We start from the raw sequence: 20,544 nt of genomic DNA, 5'->3' as shown, positions 1-20,544 counted from the left end.
TCTTCATGCTGAGTGTCTGCCTCAGGCTGAATAATTTTAGAAAATGTCAGCCAAAATCAGAAAAATGCATAAAAATTCTGACAACCTTGATGTGAACTCTTTTGCCCCCTGTACTTTGCAGGAAGGGTTTGACATCTGGCAAACAGACTGACCTTTGTGTCAAGGATGAAAACGCATTGAAAAGCTGTATGAAAACTCACAGAATCCCAAACTTGCCAGTCTCCAACCTTTTGCCAAACTGCAAGGTGCAAGGCCCAGGTGAGACTGATTTCACCCACAATAGATGTGCTTTTGCCTGGGCTGCTGCTGCTGAAGAATGTTCTTCACCATCATCATTGAAAACAAAAAGAAAACGCTGACTTCTTCAGTCATTCTCCTGCCTCACAATCGCTGTACTTCCTCTATCATTGTTCTCTTTTCATTTATGTGGCCAAAGAGAAACTGATTTATTATTTGCACTATTAATCATTTAAGATGACCCATGTCTCACTCCCAGTTCTCACTTTATTCCTGCATTACTTGATTACTGATCTACAGCTACCGGCAGTCTGTTCTGTTCCTTGTAAGCAGTCTGTTAACTCAGTCAAGGCTGATGATCTCATTTCAGTCCCGACAATGCAGTTCAGTTTTCACTCCTGACAGTGAAACTCAGTGGAGCAGAATCCACTGATGGGACATCTGTATCAGTTAGCATAGCACTTCCTAAAATACTTAAATACCATTTATATTGACTATTCTGAAGTCATTTGAAGTAAATATGGGATGAAGAACAAGACATCATAGTGATAAACCACTTAAGTGACCTTCTTATAGATGACATTTTGGCTGGGGGAAAGGCTGTCGTCCTTTTGCCATGTGCAAAATCGTTGCACTCCAGAGATACCCCTTGATATTCCTGATCATGTAACACAATTTCACATGACGTTCAGGATTTAATTCAGCCCTTTCATGTAAATCTCTGAGCTGGACAAATTGCAAGTGAAAGAAGCAAAAGACTCCTAGCAATCTGTTATGAAAAGGCTGATGATTACAGTTGAGATTCCTCCTGTATGAGAAAACCATCCCTTGGCCGACGGCACGACTGCATCTTGAAACATCAAGCATGTTTTTTATGTAAATCTCAGCACTCTTCTGCTTGTTCTGCTGCAAAAGCCATTCTCACTGGGACACTGAAGGAAATCCAGTGAGACAAGGTAATAGAGATGGAAGGCTGCTAATGGAAAGATTAGGTCTCTGGGCTGTCAGACTTGTCTCTCTTAAGCACATGTTTATGCTTTAAGTTAAATAATACAGCGTGCTTGTGTATATGAATATATATATACTGCATATGTATCCGAATGTTTGAATGGTAAGATGCTGTTCTGTGTAAGAAAGTTGCAGCAGAGACTGGTTTCACATTTATATATATTATATTACATATCATTACATTTATATTACAATGTAAAAGGTTTCTCCTTTTCCCCAGAAAACACAGTCTTAACATTCATGTACTCATGTACAACAAGCCCGTACATACGCAGGATCTTGGAGAGCAAGTTGTTTTGGATGTTACTAGAATTTTCTTACCCTGCAGATGGTTTCAGTGACTCCTAGCTCTGCATAAAATATGTCCTTTTCATTGAAATGAATGCTCCAATGCTGAACTCAAGTCCTGTTGAAGGAATCGGTGAGTCACGGTTCTCAGTACTTCAAGTGTCCTTGTCCTTTTGTTCCATAAAATCATTTTTATATGTTTCTGTCACTGTACTTAAAAAAATAACAGAAGCCCCCCCCAATCCATTGCCTATTCTACTCTACCAAGTCTTGTTTTCTTGAACTTGGTGAACCTTGCTAGTACTTGTAGCAACCTGTACTTGTTGCAGCACACCTACACTTAAGAGACCAGGTCTCTTCATCTGTCTCTCTTTGTAAGAGAAAGAGTTTGTTACTGTTTTGTGCCTGATAACACAGGAACAGAAATAGCTTTGTGTGTTTATTTTCTATGCCAGTCTTTGTAGAGCTCTTCAGAGATATCTTATAGTCCTTGAACATAACAGCAGGGGAGGGGAAGGAGTTGATCTTGTTTCAACTTCTTCCTCATTGTCTTCCCACTTTTTTTCCACCTTGAGGGGAAGAGAGGACGCTAAATGAAAAGTTCATGCCTCCCACTATGAAGCCTTTACCTGATATATGCGTTATCTGGTAGGTATTTGTGGAAGCAATGCACGTCAACAGAGTTTTCAAGACCAGAGTCCTGAGAGGTAATGGCTGAGTTTAGATGTCCTCATTTTGCTGTATATTCTTGCATAAGATGATAAATACTGACATAAAAAGCCAGTAATTGAAGCATCAGGCTAAAATAGTTGTGTCCCCTGATCTAATCCTTCCCAGACCAATTTACCTTAACTTTTCTCTCCACAGTTTTCTCTGTGTAACCCTTTCAGAGGAGATTTTACAAATGAAACTGTTATCCACTCTTTGGGTCAAGAAAAGTTTTCACATACTTTTTGTAGGAAAGCAGAAAGTGTTTAGTACAAGTGACAAAGTTTGGCCAGGCTGGGACTGGTTTGTGCTGAATTCAACTGTTCCCTCTCCCCAGGGAGAAAAGAAATATCACTTGCACTTTTCTTCTCCCTGTAGTAGGATATGGGCTGGGAGGAGATGATAACATCTGAGAATATTCACAGAGGTCATGTCATGAAAATCAGGCTAAACTCCTTCAGCTCTTATAGAGAGTTTATATTTGTTTCTATATGTGTGCTTTTCTTTAAAATAAATAAATAAATAACCCTCTAAAAGCCATATCTTTCTGTGTCTTAGGACAAAAATAGTTGTAATTACAGTCAAAAATTGATACATTTAAGCATGGCTTAAAAATAGATGTTGTGTACTTTTAGTACAAATGTTTGTAAGTCTCAGTAGGATGCTTGGTTGCTTTCGGAATGTGGTCTTCCATTTCACCTACAGCCTGTACTGTCTTACCTAGTTCAAAGCTGCATCAAATTATGTGAAACGTGTTGCTTGGAAAATCCTCTTTGATCCCCAATGCTATTTTGTTTTTTAAGCAGATTTATTGGTTTCAATTCTGTTTGTTGCTATGTTCAGCTGTTAATGTGTGTTCTTGGATGAACAAGGAGAGTTGGAGGCAACAGGGAAATTCCTCCCATGCTTCATGAAGAATGAAACTAAATAAAAACCTGATTGCAAAATATGCAGGAAGCATCTAACTCAATATCTGTCCTTTGCACTTAGGGATCCCTGTGGTGGTTGCTGCCAGCTGGGGGCAAAAATTGTTTTGCTGCTATCAGTGGTCTTCTGCTAGCAGTGCGATACGCTTCTCACTCCAACACTGCCCATCCTGGCTCCCTTGAACCAGACCTTAAAATAAAAACTCCATCAGAATTACGACAGGAACCGATAGGTAAAGGGGCAACTTTCCATGACCTTTATATTAACTGTAATTGAGTTAATCACAGTCAACACTGTGCAACAGTGTCAAAGACCATTAGCTAAAAGCCTAATCAGAAAACTATTTACAGCTGAGTAATAAAGTAATTGTTGCCTTGATACTATTGTCATTACTTGTGATATTACACTGAGCAGTATTTTGACTTCAGAGGGTTGTTGGCTGGCTGGGGCATGTCGGGATTTGATGTGAGCATGATAACCCCATCAGGGATCTATCAATCAGAGCACAGCAATGCCCAGGAGTTCCAAAAGACATCTAAGTTGGCCTGCTCAAGGCTCAGCAGTGTTTTTGTGAAGGGAGTTGAAGTTGGGGAGATTGGACGAGTCCTGTTTGCCTTCATATTTGACAAGACAAATAACTGGGCCTGTGCTTGGAAGTAGCGAAAGCAAGCTCCACAGGGATTGTGGGCTCATTCTAGCTGGAAACAAAGTTTTTTTAGAAAGCGAGGGATGCAATCAAAGTCAGAGGTTGGGTTCGTTCCACTAAAATTGGGTTGCAATCCCTGCTTGCTTGAGGAACTTTATTGATGTGAGTAGTCCCATTGAGAGTATGAGTATTTATGTAGCTGAGAGAAGCTAATGAAATGAACTCAAGTGAAAAAGGGATTGTTCACATGCCCAAGAATTGTATGACGAGGGCCCTAATCCAACCATTGTGGTTTAGAGATTTGCAAAATTACTTGTTTTTGCTATTGCATCTATGTCAATTTTGCTAACTCTTCACACATTCCAGGCTCTCTCCTGAAATCTACCTTGTTTGCTCTGAATGTCTCCTTCCTGGACAGTCATAGCAACATACTGACCTAATTCTTCAGGTTGTGCAGCTGTGTACTCACTATTTTAAGAGATAAATGAATAACAGTCTCTCTATTCTCTGGTGTAAATTGACCAAAGCCTCTTCATGTCAATGAAACAACACGAAGTTGTGAAAACTGAAAGCCTAAGGCTAGACTTTGGCTGCAAAAAGAAAAGGTAGCCATTGCACAGTACTTATAAAAATTGTCGTGAACACAGAGCATTTTCAGTCAGAAATGGTGATCTAGTTAAAAAACGGACTATAGCCGGGATGAAAGGACATTGCTGGTGATGTTCACTGGGGTATCACAACACAGATCTTGCGATGCCCAAGGTCATTGCACTGTTCAAAATTATTTTTCTCAGAAGGGATGTTTTCTGACTTTTCAGCTATTCATTTTTTATCAGAGTTATATTTTTGAAGGTGTCTGTACTCTTGTTGGCTGCTGGACAGCTGTATCACAAGGATTTCCCTCTGGTATAAAACACAGAGCTCTTCTGTATCAGTGTGGAATGCAGTAGCAAATCACTGTACAGTGGCCCATAAGGATACCAGCTACCCTTATAAACTTTTTATAACTTAGGAAAATAAACATGTGGTTTCAGGGCTCTGCATAGTCAGTACTAGCTGACTTGGAGCTTGCTTTACAAAACTAAGAAAGAAAATATTGGTAGAGCTAATAAATTTCTGAGGGAATCAGTGAATAGTATTCTGAAAGGTCTGAAACATTTGATGGTTTATGGATAACTTTGTATTTTATCTCCCGGAGCATCATCCAAGTTGAGCACTAAAGTGCAGTGTTCTCTATAACGAGTACTGTGATCTGGGAGCTCCTGCGGGACACCAGCCTCACGTCAAGTTATCCACAGAAAGACCTGCTAAGCCAGGGCATCCGATGTGCTCTCTGCAAGGCCAGAAGATATGTCTCTCTCACTTAGGGAGAAAATAACTGATCGTAGCAACAGCAAGAAAGCAACCAGCTCTATGCATATATCTGGTAACTCCTTTTATTTTAAAATAATCTATTTCTTTTTAAAAATCCACTATTTTAAAAGTAGTAGCTATTGGGATTGATCAGAATTGAAAGGTGCAGACTGTGATAATGGATGCTCTTTCCAGCAGGCTGTGTTCATTGTTATTTTGCAGCCCTTCTCTCTAGATGCCGTGTAAGCCAATTCCTCCCTACAGGAAAAGTGTGCTCCTGGGGGATCTCTGACACATGGAGAGCAGAAAACAGGAATGTAAGACGAACTCACACCCAGGTTGTGTGCCACCAATGCCACAAATTCTAAGACTAAAAGCAGTAGAGAAAAGTGAAATGGTGTCTAGATAAATGATAATGTGGGAGGCTCCAATTCCCTATCCTTTCTATGGGCTATGAAATGTCATCACCAATACAGACTCTTTCAGTGCTTTGTGCTAGGTGGCAGTTTCAAACCCTGTCTCCCCACATGACAGAAGCTGTATTTGACAACTGCGTTATGTCTTATCTGTTCTGAGCTGCAGCCTCTGCACATGAAAGGTCAAGCCATGCTGTGGCTTTTGGAAGGCTTTCCTGGTGACACCTTCGCTCCTTATTGCAGGCAAGTGTTACGGGATGTCCTGCTGTGACCTACCCCGGGTCTTGGTGAGTAAATTTTCAGATTTTGGTTTAGGGTCCAAGACTGCTCATTGTGTGCATGTGAACTGCTGGCTCTGGAGTCTCCCTGAACTCTTTCTGTGCAGCAAGTGTCAGGGTTGGACCCAGTCAGATGCATTTCGGGATCAGTCATCTGAAGGATATTACAGGTGCAGGTTATGTATTTACTTCATTCTGGATCCTCAGTCTAGGGTTTCTGATCCCAAGTCTAAACCTTCCTTTTTCTCAGGAACTACCCTTTGGTTTGTGACCCAGTTGTCACAAGGCACAATAACACATCTTGGACAAAATCTGAAACAAGAAATATTCCTCTTCCCTATCTAACCAAAGGCATGACCCAATCTTGGGGCACTCAAACATAACCATGTAATATAGTCTACACTCAACTGTTCTGTGGCTCAGCTGACAGATCTTTCTTGTCCCAGAGACAAGAATGGCAAAGGACTGGGAAAAAAAAACCCATACTTTACAGATGAGAAACTGAGGCACAGAAGGATTAAGTGGTTTGCATAGAGGCAGACTGTGGCAGAGTCAGGAATAAATCCCAGCTGATTCCCAGTTTAGTGCCTTAACCACAGAATCACCCCTTCTGGATGTCAGAGCATCCTTTGTCACCACCAGCTGAGCATAACGAGCAGTGGGGACAGAAATGCTGGAGGTCACAGTAGTAAGAACATATATTTACTCTGTTTAGGTGTATTCACTTCCTGATAAGTCCATTAAAGATATCAGTGTTTTCACCTGAAGGTGAAAGGTTCTGCATTCTCACTCAGTCCCTTGGGTCTCTGTATATTTCTTTTGAAAAGCCAGAGCAGGAGAGTTACAAGAAAAATAACATTCATTAAAAAAAAAGAGTAATAATAATAGAGCTACAGTAAAACAAGGAGGTGAAATTAAGTTTGGATTTGTAGCCTGCAAATGGCCGTGAATGTTGAAACATTAACTCTGTTGTTTAGCTCAGATAAAATTGTTTTGGTGCCAGTAGAAAATACCTTTCTTCAGGAAGGTCTTCTGGGCTCTAATTTGGAAATTCCAAAAGACTCAGATGTATCCAGTTGTGCACTTGTAAAGAGGTGAGAGACCTGCCAATAAGTGATTTACAGTATGTTTTCCCATGTTTTACATTTTGGTAATTTCATGTTGCAACTCAATACTTAATAATGTAAAATCCAGCTCCTCCAACTAAGCCAGGAATGAACTCATGGAGGAGTGTCCCATAGGGAAGGGCATATACTACATTACGTGTCTGTGTGCCAGCACCGGAGATGCAAAAACAGCTCCGTGGAGATTTGTCCTGTAAGGTCAGCCTCCAGAATTGAAAGGGTTGGCTGAATTTGCCTCTTGCTACTGACTGACTGCAATTCCCCAGACTTAGACATCACTGCAGTCCGCTGAGATCAGGCTGCTGAACCCTGGGCTCAGATATGCCTTGAGATTAGACTACTCATGAACGAAGATTCAGGAGAAACATGGAAGAAATTTGGAGAAAAGCTCAATTTGGAGAAGCTGAGCTGAGAACAATTCCTATGTCAGGATCATCTGCAGAGCTCAGATCCACGTCTGAACCATGAAATGGGATGTGAACTGGCACCTTGAGCTGATTGTCCCCAAGATCATGGATCTGTGCAGCAGCTCGTGCCTTGTGGTGAGACACGACATCACGTTTCAGGCATGCCTTTGATTTTAAGATGCATAGACAAGGTGCAAAAAGTGACACAAAAAAAACTTAAGGGCCAGAGAAAATGCAATGCAGTGGAAGACTTCAAAGAACTTGGTCTGTTAACTTTGTGAAAAGCAAGGCTGTGAGGTACTTTGCTGATGCTGGAGGAATTATCTTCACAGAGATAAAATAGCAGTGCTGAAGATCTTCGGGTCAAGTACACAGAGACGTAACAAAAGTTGGTAACAAAAGCTGCACCTGAACTCATATCCTGACAAGAAACAAAGCCCACATTTTTAACTGTTGGGATGGTTAATCATTAGGAACAACTATCAATGCAAGTGGGGGATTTTTCATCTCTTTGGTCCTTTTAATCAGGACTGTGTGTCATCCTGAATAAAATGGACCACCTGAGCACAAGGCACTGAAGTCACACCAAGATAAGTGGAGGATCATCTTTAAGGGTCTGTGTTAAGTAGTTTCTTCTGGGCTTAGACTGTATGGATTTACTGCTCTTTCTGAGCCCTGACAGACTTAAACCAGACATTTCCTATCAAAACCTGTGTGTGAAGGAAATAATTCTCCACCTTTCATGCTCTCTGAAATCCTGAGGGTATCCATAACTCTGCTCTTCTGTTGGCCAACTTGCCTGACTATCACAAGACACTGAGGCCACTGAAGCTGATGACATATTTGTGTCATCATCAAATATGTCACTATCATGACAAAAGTGAAATAGAGATTTGGCAACAAATGACAGGCTGCTAGGACAAGAACTGGGTGCACAGCGAGGAGAGAAAACAAGTCAGAGGAAGGTTATTACTCTTGGGCTACAACTACCTATTTCAACATCATCTCTTTGACAAATCCAACCTGAATTGAGACAAATTCCTCACAGCACAGGAGTCTGTGCTAGAACCAGGGCTTCCAACAAGGCTGGGCTCAGCTGAAAGGAAAGAAATATAATACAAGAAGGAAAGACCTGGAGCTCTGATTATAATTGTCATTAGAGGCAGAGAAGACAATTAAATTGTTGTTTCTTTTCTATGACTGCTCGATATATTTCTTTGTCTGGGGAATTTTCAAATGAATCTCTGGCCCTTCCAGATCCTATCGTGACTTATGCTGTTGCCACAGTTCAGCCATGCTGGAAACAGCCACCATATAACCGTAATATTGGGATTCCCCAAGCTGTTGAGTGTTGTAGACCTCCTGTGTGACAGCACCGTGCCAAGATGCTGCCCTGGCATTCAAGATGACAAGCTGCAAGAGCATTACTAGCTAGCACTTGTACATTTGGTTCTGTTTACAGCTCTCAGAGAACATTTTAGGCAGGTTGATGTAATTTATCCCTGTTTTGCAGGGGACAAAACCAACTAGCAGTGATTCCTCCAAGGCCATATTGCAAATCAAAGCGAACGAGAGACTGACACAGACTTATCAGTTCCTACCTCTATGTCCAGTAGTTTTTGGCTTAGCTATATCACACAGTCACATAGCTCAGTGCTAACTTCTTAAACCACCATCTTGGTATTTCTGGTTGATCCTCACAGTGATCTTGGTGTTCCTCAGCCCTGTCACCTAGTGGATTGCCATCCTGTTAGACCACAACAGATCTGGCATTGCCAAAGAACTCAGGCATATGTGATGATAGCGAAGAGGTCATTTTGGGATGCAGCAACAGTGTTGTGCAAGTGGACCTCCTTTATCATGGCAGGGGGTGGTGCTCAGTCTCCAGATCTCCCTGTCTCCAGATCTTGGATTTGGGGCTACAGTGCAGACGACGCCTCCGCTCAGCTGAAGCTCTCTCTATGCAGCTAAGTAAAACAGGTCAGGCTGACACGCTTTCCATCTTCATATCCATTCCCCTCCCTGCCAGAGCCAGTTCAACAGGGTGGCTATGACAAAATTGTTCTTACTAATAGCTCCTTACTCATGGACATGGACTACATTATCATTTTAAACAACGTAGATGATCTTGGTAGGTTCTTGAGCTCATAGCTTGGCACCGTTTGATTTACTGGAACACACCTTGCCTGTTTGTGAAACAGGGATAGCCACACTGGCTTTCTCCCATTTTTCCTGTTTTTTCAACTGACTTGTCAAGCCCTCTGGAGGAAGGGTCTCCCAGTCATCAGATACACATACAACACTTAGCTGCGGTTTTAACTGCATCCTGAGGCAGGTGCTGTTTGAGGGCATTTCTATCCCAGCAGCAGAACATGAGAAGGCAAATTAAGCGATACCACCTTGGACTCTAGGAGCTCTCAGTGGAGTTTGGTATCTGGGCAGAGCTTACTCTGCAAGGGAGTTTAAAATTGCTTTTTGGCTGAGAAAGAAAAATCCTTCAGCGTCAATCGGAAAATTGTATTTTTGATTTATTTTGTTTAGATAAGGGTTAAGACGACCAATTCAGAGCCCCTTTATGCTGTGATGTGGGTGGAAGTTTGTTCAGCCACTGAGATAGACCAGTTGCTCCCCTCCCCTCACCACTTCACTCCCCCAGCTTACTCTCACTGAATTTTTTTGAAACATATGGGCCTAATTCAGGTCGAGGACTAAAAAGTTTGCACAGCTCTGCTTAAAAATTATGGCTTCTTATAATGAAATCTTTGTCAATGGAAACTTGAAATAGCAGCTTGCCTTGTGACTTATGGGGAGTCTGATGATGGAAATCAATTAATCATCCCATTTCCCAAAATCTGAACAGGAGGGCACACTTGAATCAGAAAGGGGCTCTGGTTTATGAGCTACTTGGATAGCTTCAAAACTTTCATGGAAAACCCCAGGAGCATGAGTGGGAACAAATATGTTAAGACTGAATGTTTTTCTTTGGGAAGAAGAACAGCAATAGAGATCCTCTGTTGAGGAACATTTGGGGTTTGGGGGGGATTTGTGGCACTAGAGGCGAGCACTTAGCCATCTTGAGCAATAGCATTTTATTGAGGTCTGCTAATTCTTACCAGGGGTTAGCCAGCAGGAAGCTGTGCGCTGGCTTTACCTGTGCTGGGCCAGCTTGGTGGTGCACACCACCTCTGTGGCTGGAAGCGCTGCATCTACTTGCTGCGAAACTAAAAAGGGCGGTAAAAAACATGGGATCTCCTTCAGGAATGTGTGAGACGTCATGTGTCTGGGACCTTGACAAGGCACGGAGCAAATTTATGTGAGGTCCAGATCCAGACTGGAGTCCACCATTTCAGTAGCCTGGGGCTGCGATTATACTGTTCCACATCTGCTTATTAAAAGAAACCAAACCATAATTAAAGCAATACATGTAATGGATTCTCTGGTTCAAAGGGTGAACTAAAGTGTTGGGGGGACAGGGGCATTGGTTTGGATAAGACCAAATTTGGAAGAGGGCGGATCAATCTGGGTCATCTTAAAGTGTTTTCCTTGACCTGAAATGACATGTTTTGCCTTTTCCAGAACTGCGTAACTCTTTTTTTTTTTTTTCCTCTTTATATATCAGAACTTGGAAAACTTGGTGTAAATAATTTTAAAAACTAACCCGTCCACACAGCCTAAATCAGCAAAATAAGAAATTATGTAATAGATACTCCCAAAGATATTTTATTAGCATACCATGTGTATTTCAAACTCTGTAGAGCTATAGGGATGCTTGCCCATATGATTATATTGGGATAGTCCAAACTAATGTGAAGCAAACACATTATTCTTTTTCAGAATATCCCGGATTTTTGGAGCTGCTGGAGATGAGTTCAGTCCCCTCAACTCTGCTTTGAAATGGAACAGCTGCCCTTAAGTCCCCACTTATTTGACACACACAAGGCAGGTGACTGGGGCAGTCAAGAGAGGGAAGAGACAAGGAACTGGAGGAGCACTGGAGCAAAGGAGCCTGAAGAAATCTCACCATTTGGCACAAGGATGATTTCCTTTGTCATCCTGCTTCTTCCTGCCAGTGGGTTGACTTTAATGAATAATGGGAGATGAATGATAATTTTGGTTTCTGCCTGGAGTGGGAACAGCTGACAAAGCGTTTAATGGAAGCTGACAGTTAAGTACCCAGCCACAGCAGTAAAGTGTCAGACAAAGCATATGAAAATAAACAGCCCAAATGAAAGCTATTTCTGAGCAGATTGCTGGCACACTTTCCCAACCCCAGGCAGGTTATCTGAGATGGTAATTGCTGCCAAAAAATTCCTCCTCCTCCTTTTTTTTTTTAATATACCTTATGAGACTTACCTCAAGGGACCATAGAGCATATTTATGGATATGCTTAACTTCAAAATAAGCAAAATCAATACCAGAAAAAGCAGAGCTGTTTTATGGAGCTTATACCAAGTTTGTTTGCATGTTTAAAAAAGTTGGTTGCTTAATAGCAGCTCATATATAGTGTCTGATTATATATATGTGTATTTATATATTTAAGAGGTAGAGACTGGGGTTAGCTAAAAGGTGAAGGAAGCTACAGTGCCCAGTTGTCACTACCTTTCTGTAAGAGCCCTAGCCAAAATGTTCTGAGGACATGATGAACTGCTCTAAAATGGTCAGCATGAACTGTACGGCCAAGATTCCCATCCAGTATTTATGCACTGAAACCCTTGCCATCATGAGTTGTGCTTTGACGTCTTTTTTTTTTTGCCCACAGTGCACGTTAGTTCTGCTTGTGTTGCTTTCAATCTTGCAGAACACTTAATCAAAGCTGATGCAGGTTATTGAATGTTGCCTCATGTTTAAAAATAGGTTCATTGGCTTTGTGGCCAGAAGGGACTGCTCTGATCATCTCTGACCTCCTGCATATAACACAAGCATGCGATAAGTACTATTATATGAGGGTTAATGTACACAGTGCCTTCATTTATTAGCTTTCTACCTCATTTATTAGTTTAGCTGTGAAAGCAGGTGACTAAGAGTCAGCATGCCTGGTCCTATTCTTGGCCAAAATGGGCTGTAAACCAGTTATAATAATATTTCCCTATCTGTGATACCTAACTGATTCCTGCACAGAAAAGGCAACAAGCTTGTGGCGACTTAACAGTTACTGAAAAGAATAATCCTGTTACAGCAAAAATAATAATCTAAATACCAGAACCAATCCCCTCCCCAAATCCAGGCTTAAACAAAGATTAAAAAAAAAATACTTGAAATTCTGAAATCTTGGCTGCATAGACCTAAAAGTTTTAAAACACTGGAGTGTGCATTTTCCATTTCCAAGCTTGACTCTGACCCCATATCCTTCTGTTCCATTGATGTGATTCATCTGTAGATACAAGGATTGCATAATTCTTCACAGATCTTTGTCATGGATATAATTACAGTGTGTCCTTTAGCCTGAAGAGCTCTTTAAGGTGGGCACAAGAGGTACTCATAGGTGGTGCTGTTCTGGTGTGGTTTGAAAGGTGGTCGCTGTATGTTTTGTGGTGACATCTGTAATGGAAAAAGCCAAGAGAGAACTGCTGTGAAATATATAAGGAGACCAAGAAGAAGAGTGTTGTGGCACCGCTCTCTTGAGGAGAGGTACTTGTGTTGGTTAGTGAACTGAAAGCAAGAAATGGGAAGTGGTTTGCTAGCCACGTATAAGCCATCTGTATTTTTCACATTTTCTCTGACAATTAATACAGCACATGAAACTGCAGTTCTCTGGTTCGCTGTAAAAATGTTCGGGACAAATGGCTCTAGAGCTGGGGGCATTAGAGGAGTATTAACTGTGTTTCTATGTCTATAAACTGATTTGTAATCACTCTAAACAGTGTAATGTTCTAAAGTGTTTTATTATGATTGCTTTTTGATAGGTTGGTTATTGAGAGTTTAACTTCCCCTGAGCTATTTCTATAGGGTTTCTCTACAGGAGAAGGGCTTCTAAACCCAGCCCTGTTCATACCTCAGCCCCTTCAGCTCACTCTGTAGTCCCACTGCATCCAAAAGTCTGCCACGGGAGTTAAAACTGGTAAAGGTAAAGCCCTGAAAGGACAAGACAATCATTTAACCCAAGTTTTGAAATATCTGAATCCCTTGAATTCCATCCAGGTCTCCTGCACTGAGCCCAATATATTGTGTTTCACTAAATCAGGACTTCCAGGAAGACATCCCCTTCTGGTCTGAAGACATTAAGAGATGGAGAATACACCACTTCCCTTTGGTAGTTTGTTCCAGTGGTTAACCACAATCACTGTTAGAAATTTGTACCTTATTTCTAATTGGAATTTCCCTGGCTTTCAGGTCTTGTTGTACTTTCCATTTTTGACTGCAGAGCCTTTTAGTATACAGTATTTCTTCACTCAGAGGTATTAATGTGCTACAATCATATCATCTCTTTCAGGCTTCTTGTCACTGAGCTCAACAGCTTGGGCTCTTGGGGTGGAACTCACTCCAAGTGGATTGGTTCTTTGGCATCTAAAGCTGAAGGCATCTCTGTGTTTGTCTTGGAGTTTCTTCAAAACTTCAGTCACACATATGCTCAGAAGTGCCTGTTCTGGCATGTGGCACTATGCCAGATTTAAGCAGTGGGATTTCTATGCTCTGCTGGAGAAGTCCAGAACAGTTAAATATGAGATTGGTGCCCACCTTTGGCACAGCAGTTTAAGGGACAAAGCCTATACCTTCAAAATGGAAAACTTAGTTGCTCAGCTTGAGGAGACTAAACTTCATCTCCCATGTCCTGGAAATATCTCTAAGCATCAGGCTGTGGAGGATGCTGCTCAAGTATAAATGATCCTCTCTTGAATACATAACTAGGGGAGCATGGTCTGGCAGGGAGCGAGCAGAGCAGACTGTGCTAAGCACATACTGACACTTCCCCAGGTTACTTTTCCAAAATCCAACAAATTAGGGCTCAAGAAGTTACTGTCTGTTTTTGTTTTTTTTTCTTTTTTTCAGTAATGCAAATGGGACTTCTTTTCCATGAAATTGTCCAATCTCTCCTTGACGTGAACTTTCAGCATCCACAGCATCCTGTTGGCAAGCAAAAAAAAAAAAAAAAAAAAGTCTTCTTCTTTCTTTTTGGTTTGCCAATTGCAAACTTTGATATTCCATCATTTTTGTATTGGAATAGACAGGGAACAATTAAGTCCATTCGCTTTTTCCATGTCACTTATTTTATACCACTATAAATCTCCCCTCAACTGCTGAAGTTTGAAGACTCATTCTTTGTCCTTCTTTCCATCCTCATCTGTTGTAATCTGTTTGAGAACTGCACACACTATTCAAGATGCAGATGTGTCATGGACTTGTATTACTGTTATAACAATTGATAATGTTTCTCTACTGCTAATAATTCCTAACATTCAATTTACTTCTTTGGATGTTACTAAGAATTCAGCAGCCATCCGAGCTGCCTAACGGGGTTAATTTCTGATCTCATTTCTGCATGGGAATGGACAATTCCAAGCCCATCTATGCTTTTTCCCATTGTGCATCACTGTCTTTATCTATGTTCAGTTTCATCTGCCAGTTTAACGTCATCTCTCAGTGCAATAAACTCCTCCCGCAGTTCTTCACAGACAAGCTTGTCTGTTCCAAAATACTGTATTATCAGTGACCACCTCACTATTCATTTCCTTTTAAAGATTTTTTATGAATCTGTTGCCATCACAGGTTTCTATGGCACTCACTGGTTATCCTCCTCCCCAGTGAATATTCCTACAATTTCCTCATGCCCATTATCCATTCCTCTTACCACTATCCATACAAGGATCTTCAATTGATTATTTTCCTAAAAGCCTTGGGCTGAGAAGGGCTTCCAGTTCTCACTGAGAGTTTTTCATGATGTGCTCTTGCTCACCCAGTGCAGAAGTGAGCAGCTGTGCCTTACATTTCCTCCCAAGTGTCTATGCTGAAAGTGGAAAAACTTGGCAATTAGCTTTAAGCAGAGCAAAGTGCTTAAATTCCTGATGTCACTGGTAGACCAAGGCATAAAAGGCAATCAGACTGGGTAACTCCTCACAGGTGCTCAGTGGCATGTAGCTCTTTCCATCCCAGACACATTTGAAATTGAAGCCATGAAGACATTCACCATCACTCCCTGCCCAGGAGCAAAACACCTGCAGTTTCTGTAGGCAGTATCTTAATGAAGCCTTTACCCGGGGTAGGAGACAAGCCCCATTTGCAAATATGGTCTGTATTCTTTGTTCCTGAACCTGTGCTTTCACATTCAGCTCATTTTTGAGCATTTTCCCTGAACTGACCTGGTTTATCGAGTGAGTTATTGGTCATACTCCTGTTTTTCTCTTAGTTAGCCACTGATACTTAAAAACATTTTCTTAGTAGCAATGCTAAGTTTATTTCCAGAGCTCACTGACAAAAATGCTGAAATGCACCAAACCTTGGAGCCCTCCCTACAGAGTCCAAGTGGGTCCCCCCATAGTGTGAGGACTCCTCATTAATGACCCCTTGCTGGTGCTGTCAGTCAGCCAGTCCCTCAGTCACTCTTTATGCTCTACTGATATTGCATTGTGCTAATCTTAAATCAGGGTTTCAGTCCTGTGCCCTCAGGAACACACACGTTCTAGCTCTGCTTTGGCATTGATTTATTTCTGCCTACTCCCAATTGTCCTCTCTGCCTCTATTGCCATAAAGGTCTTGCTGTTTTTACCCAAAGTCAATATTCTCCTGTCCTTTCCCACAGTGATGACATGCACATTAATGAAGCTGGATCTTATTTACACTCTCACCCCTTTATAATGTGCAAGCTTTGACATTGATGCCTGCAGTAAGGCTCGTTCATACTACTGGAAAAGCAAAAAGAGGCCGTAGTGCAAATTCACATCAGGTCTTAGAGCTTTTTTGCCTCAGGTTGTGTTACAGTCAAGTGAGTCAGAGACGTGGGAACTGCTAAGTATTTTCACTGGGGAGCATTGTTAGTGACCTGCACAAGAAGCCAGAAAACTGTTATTACTTGAAATGTAAAATTAAAGAAAAAAAAATTGCTCTCTTTCTCATTTCCCTGAATTGGACCACATGCTTCCCTGGAGGAGAATCATTTTTGAAATATGTTGACTGCAAAATTTTCTGTTAATCTAAATATTCTCTTGCTCTGAGCCGCGGGATGCAGGCAGAAGCCTGTCCCATCTGTTCTGGAGTGATCTGTGCAAGCTGCAAGCATGACCCTGCAGGAGAGGATGGATGGCCCAGCACACTGCCCTCACTTCTGTAGCATGGCACTGGTAGGACAGGTTGCACCAGGGGGTAGAAAATGGTGTCCAAGACCATGTGGTCAGCCTGGCACCACCAGTGGGGTCACACTGATTGGGACCCTACAGTTGCACCAATTCCACTCGTGAGATGTGACCACACAGCTAACAGCCTACTGGGGAACGTTGAGAGCTCTCACTGATGTTGGGCATGTTGCGGCCTGATGAGCCTTCTCATTGCCAGGCTCATGCCAGATCCACTTGAAGAAGATTTCTTCTTCAAGTGCAGTGTGCCAAAGACGATCTCACAAGTGTTAACCCTGGTCTTGGCATTCATCCCTGAAGGGTTTAAAGCATCCCTGAGAGACCATCCCTTTCATTTTTTCACTCATTCCTTATTGCATAGAGCGCTCTGATACGTTTCCCCTCTCCTCCTCTCTCTCTCACCATATGTTAAAGATTTTTAAGAATGTGCCTTTTCTGCAGCATCTTTTGCTTCTAGATTTTAATGCAGTCCTGATACATTTGCCATAAATCCGTGGAAATACGGCAAATCCAGCACAAAACTTGTTGGAAGCAAGAACTCATTGGAAGCAAGTTTTACATATGTGTACATTCTTCCTTGTCTGGGCACAAAAGCTACGTGTTTAACTGGATGAAGAGAAAATTTCTCTATACCCAATGTCAGCAAAATTTCTGATTGAAGATATTTTTACACTAACAAGCTCTCATTGTCTACCATAGCCAGTGTAAAGGAGAATCATGGCAAGGAGCAGAATGGAAGAAATGTGCTAATTTGAAAAATCTGGAGATTTTATCTCGGGGGAAAAAAAAAAAATATTTCTGTGCAGGTTATTGGAAAAATAGTGAGCATTTTTGTGAACATTTCTATTTATATGGAAGTCTTTATCTGTTTTCCACTAGTTCCATCATCTGGCAAATGTTTTTCAGCAACTTTCCCCATTCAGAGTTTTCTTTTTAAATCTCACATTTCCCCTTTACACAGCTCTATGTCTCTGAAATCCTATTCTATTCTTTACCTGCTCTCAATTTTATAAAATATTCTCCTTTACAATAAATTATTCAGCTCTGGGGAACAGAGTGAAGGTTCCTGAGCTGTCTTACACTGGTCAGGCAGTCTGCTGAATACCAGCATCCACTGGCCACAAAATTTTGTCGCTTTTTTCCCACTGTGTCCTGTGGAATGATTGGTGCATATTGTGATCCCAGCACAGGAGAAATACTAACACAAAGTAAAGAAGAAAAGTCATATAAGTTATACAGGAATCCCAGACCTTGTGCATCCCAGTGTTGTGACTGAGAGTGGGACCTACACTCGTGGTGGACCTGGCTATGTCGCTTGTCATGGGAATGTGTCCTGCGAAGGCTGCTGATAAAGAGGAGTGGGGGAGGAGGGCATCAGACTTAACATCCTAAGACCTCCAATTTTTTCTCGTATCTCTGCCCAGTTTTGGTCCAGAACTGTGTCCAGGGAGCCCTGTTGTCCTGATAATCCAGAACAGAAGAAGAGAGACAGAGCTGGACAGTAAGAGAGTGCATTCGTTTCACCCCTGTCTAGTTCTTTTGTACTCTTCCAAGGACATCTGTCTAGAAGTCATGCCTTAATCAAGGCAAACAGGAATAAACACATATTTCTACTATGAGATAATGAGGTTTTCTGTTTTGTTCACTGTTCTTTTCCTAAAAATCCCTTGTGTTTTATCAGCCTTTTTGTTGACTGCTGAGCACTGTGTTAATGTTTTCAGAGAACTATCCACAAAACCCAGTATCTCTGTGAACAGTCATAGCTAATTAAGTGTACTGTAATATATGTATAATTAGTTTTATTTTTGTCCCATATTCATTGCTTTGCTTCTATCAACACTGAATTTCTTTCAGTGCCATGAGATCTCGTCAACAGAGTATCACTCACTGTCATGGGATCCTGATGAGATCCTATCATCTGTAAACTCTGCTATTTCATGAGTCACTGTTTCCCAGATTTTATTATTATGTAGAAAAATACTCATCTGTGTGGAACTTCATGTGACCTCCCTCTATTACGTAAGCTGACTCTTAATTCTGTACCTTTTTTAGGCGGTTATTAAGTCAGAGAGATGAGTTCTCAGTTTCTTTTTAAGCCTTTTGTAGTCTAAGTACATTGCACTAGCTGATATTACTATCACTTTTTTTTTCCTTCAAAACTCTCTACAAGATATGTGAACTATGACTTCCTTCTGCATATCTGGGTTCTGCCTCATGACAGAGAAATTATGAGCATGAAAGTACTAGAAAGAAGCCCTCCATTTCCCAGCATACCTCTCTCATGCATGACTTTGGGATCAGTGCAAGCATCTCCTTGCCGAGTAAGCTTGGGCATCACAGCCACACCATGCCACAGCCTAAACCTGTTAAAATTCAAGATGTGACAGTGTGAAGTAAAAGTAAAAAAAAAGTTTAAAAAGTAAAAAAGACAAAAAAAGTAGAAAAGTCCTCTAAAATGAAGGCTTGTAATAAAAATAGGCAGTACCTTAATACACTGACATGATTTTTCAGCAAAATATTCGTGCACATTGGGCAGAGAATGCACAAATAAAACAAAAGGTGGGTCTTGGGTGCTATTTCGGAGAGATCCTCAAGCAGATGTCAGGCTGTATCCTGGCTAGACTCCCCTGCTATGAAGCAGCCTCTTGTTAACACAGCACTGAGTAATTGCACAGACAAACCTAAGGCATGGAGCAGCCGTGCGTAAATTATTTCTTTTAATATGTCACTGGAATTCCTAAAGGGAAACTGGCGCTTTTTTAATAAATTTATTTCATTTTGTTTCTCATTTATTTCTAGGAACCTGGTTATGCAACAGACTGGTGAGGAGTGGAAAGGGACTCTCTTATACTCAGCCCAGACTAATCCAAATGCTGCGCTCTTCCTCTTTGCAGAAACACTAGAGGAATTTCTATTCTCTTTTGTGCAGTCAGCGAATTCTCCATGGGGATCTCCATCTATCTGGCAGGTCACATTACAGCTCTGCTCTTGTAACTGATCTGTCCATTGGTTTCTACAGAAGAAGTGTTATTGATGAATTACTGCACATGGCGCTGAGAGTTATGTTGCAGAGTTGTTACTTTTCAGCTAGGGAGCTTTCCTGGGAACTTTCCATGATGTGCTGGACGGCTAAAGAGTTTTGGACAATATGTAGCATACAGCTGCCATAATTCATTATGACCAATAAACAGAGAGAGCAAAATGGATAGAAAAATTGAAGATCAAAGATGCCAGCAGGACATGCACATCTGTGATTAGTGATGCATTTTACTACATTAGAGAAAGCTGGCTGACTTCAAAAGATGCTAGACCTGGCAAGGCATAGAAATAAGCCCCCCAAAAGTCAGCATGTTATGACAATTGCAGTTTCCTTCAATGGGAGACAGCACTGATGGTGCTGCCAAATGCCAGCTAAACAGATTTATTTTCGCTGAGACCATTTTTTCTTTCCATTGAAACCTTCTCTGTACTTTCCCGTGAGGTGTAGTTATAATCAGAACCGGTAACATTGCCCTGGAGTAGGTCCATGTTACAACTGGGCAGAAAATACTTTTGCTGTTCTGTGACAATATTTGACATACTGCAGTACAGTCCCCTAGCATGCATACAAACACCCCACATTTAAAAAAAAACCCCTAAATCCTGAGAAACTAAACCTCCTATTTTAAAGTTCGATTTGCACCAAATGAAACACTTGATATCACTAATTATGAAAAATTTAATTTTAGCAATTTTCAAATATTTTTTTTAACTTTACGTCGTCTAATTTTCTCAAAACAATAACCTTATTTTTTCTTTCAGGTCACAATATGGCATTTCAGTAATTTTTTTTCCAACATAGTTGAGTCTGGGGATTAACTGAAACCAA

This window comes from Athene cunicularia, assembly GCF_003259725.1.
Source record: "Athene cunicularia isolate RWA chromosome 3 unlocalized genomic scaffold, athCun1 chr3_part1, whole genome shotgun sequence".
Classification (NCBI taxonomy): Eukaryota; Metazoa; Chordata; class Aves; order Strigiformes; family Strigidae; genus Athene; species Athene cunicularia.
The sequence above is the reverse complement of the archived record's forward strand: the minus strand, read 5'-3'. Positions refer to the sequence as shown.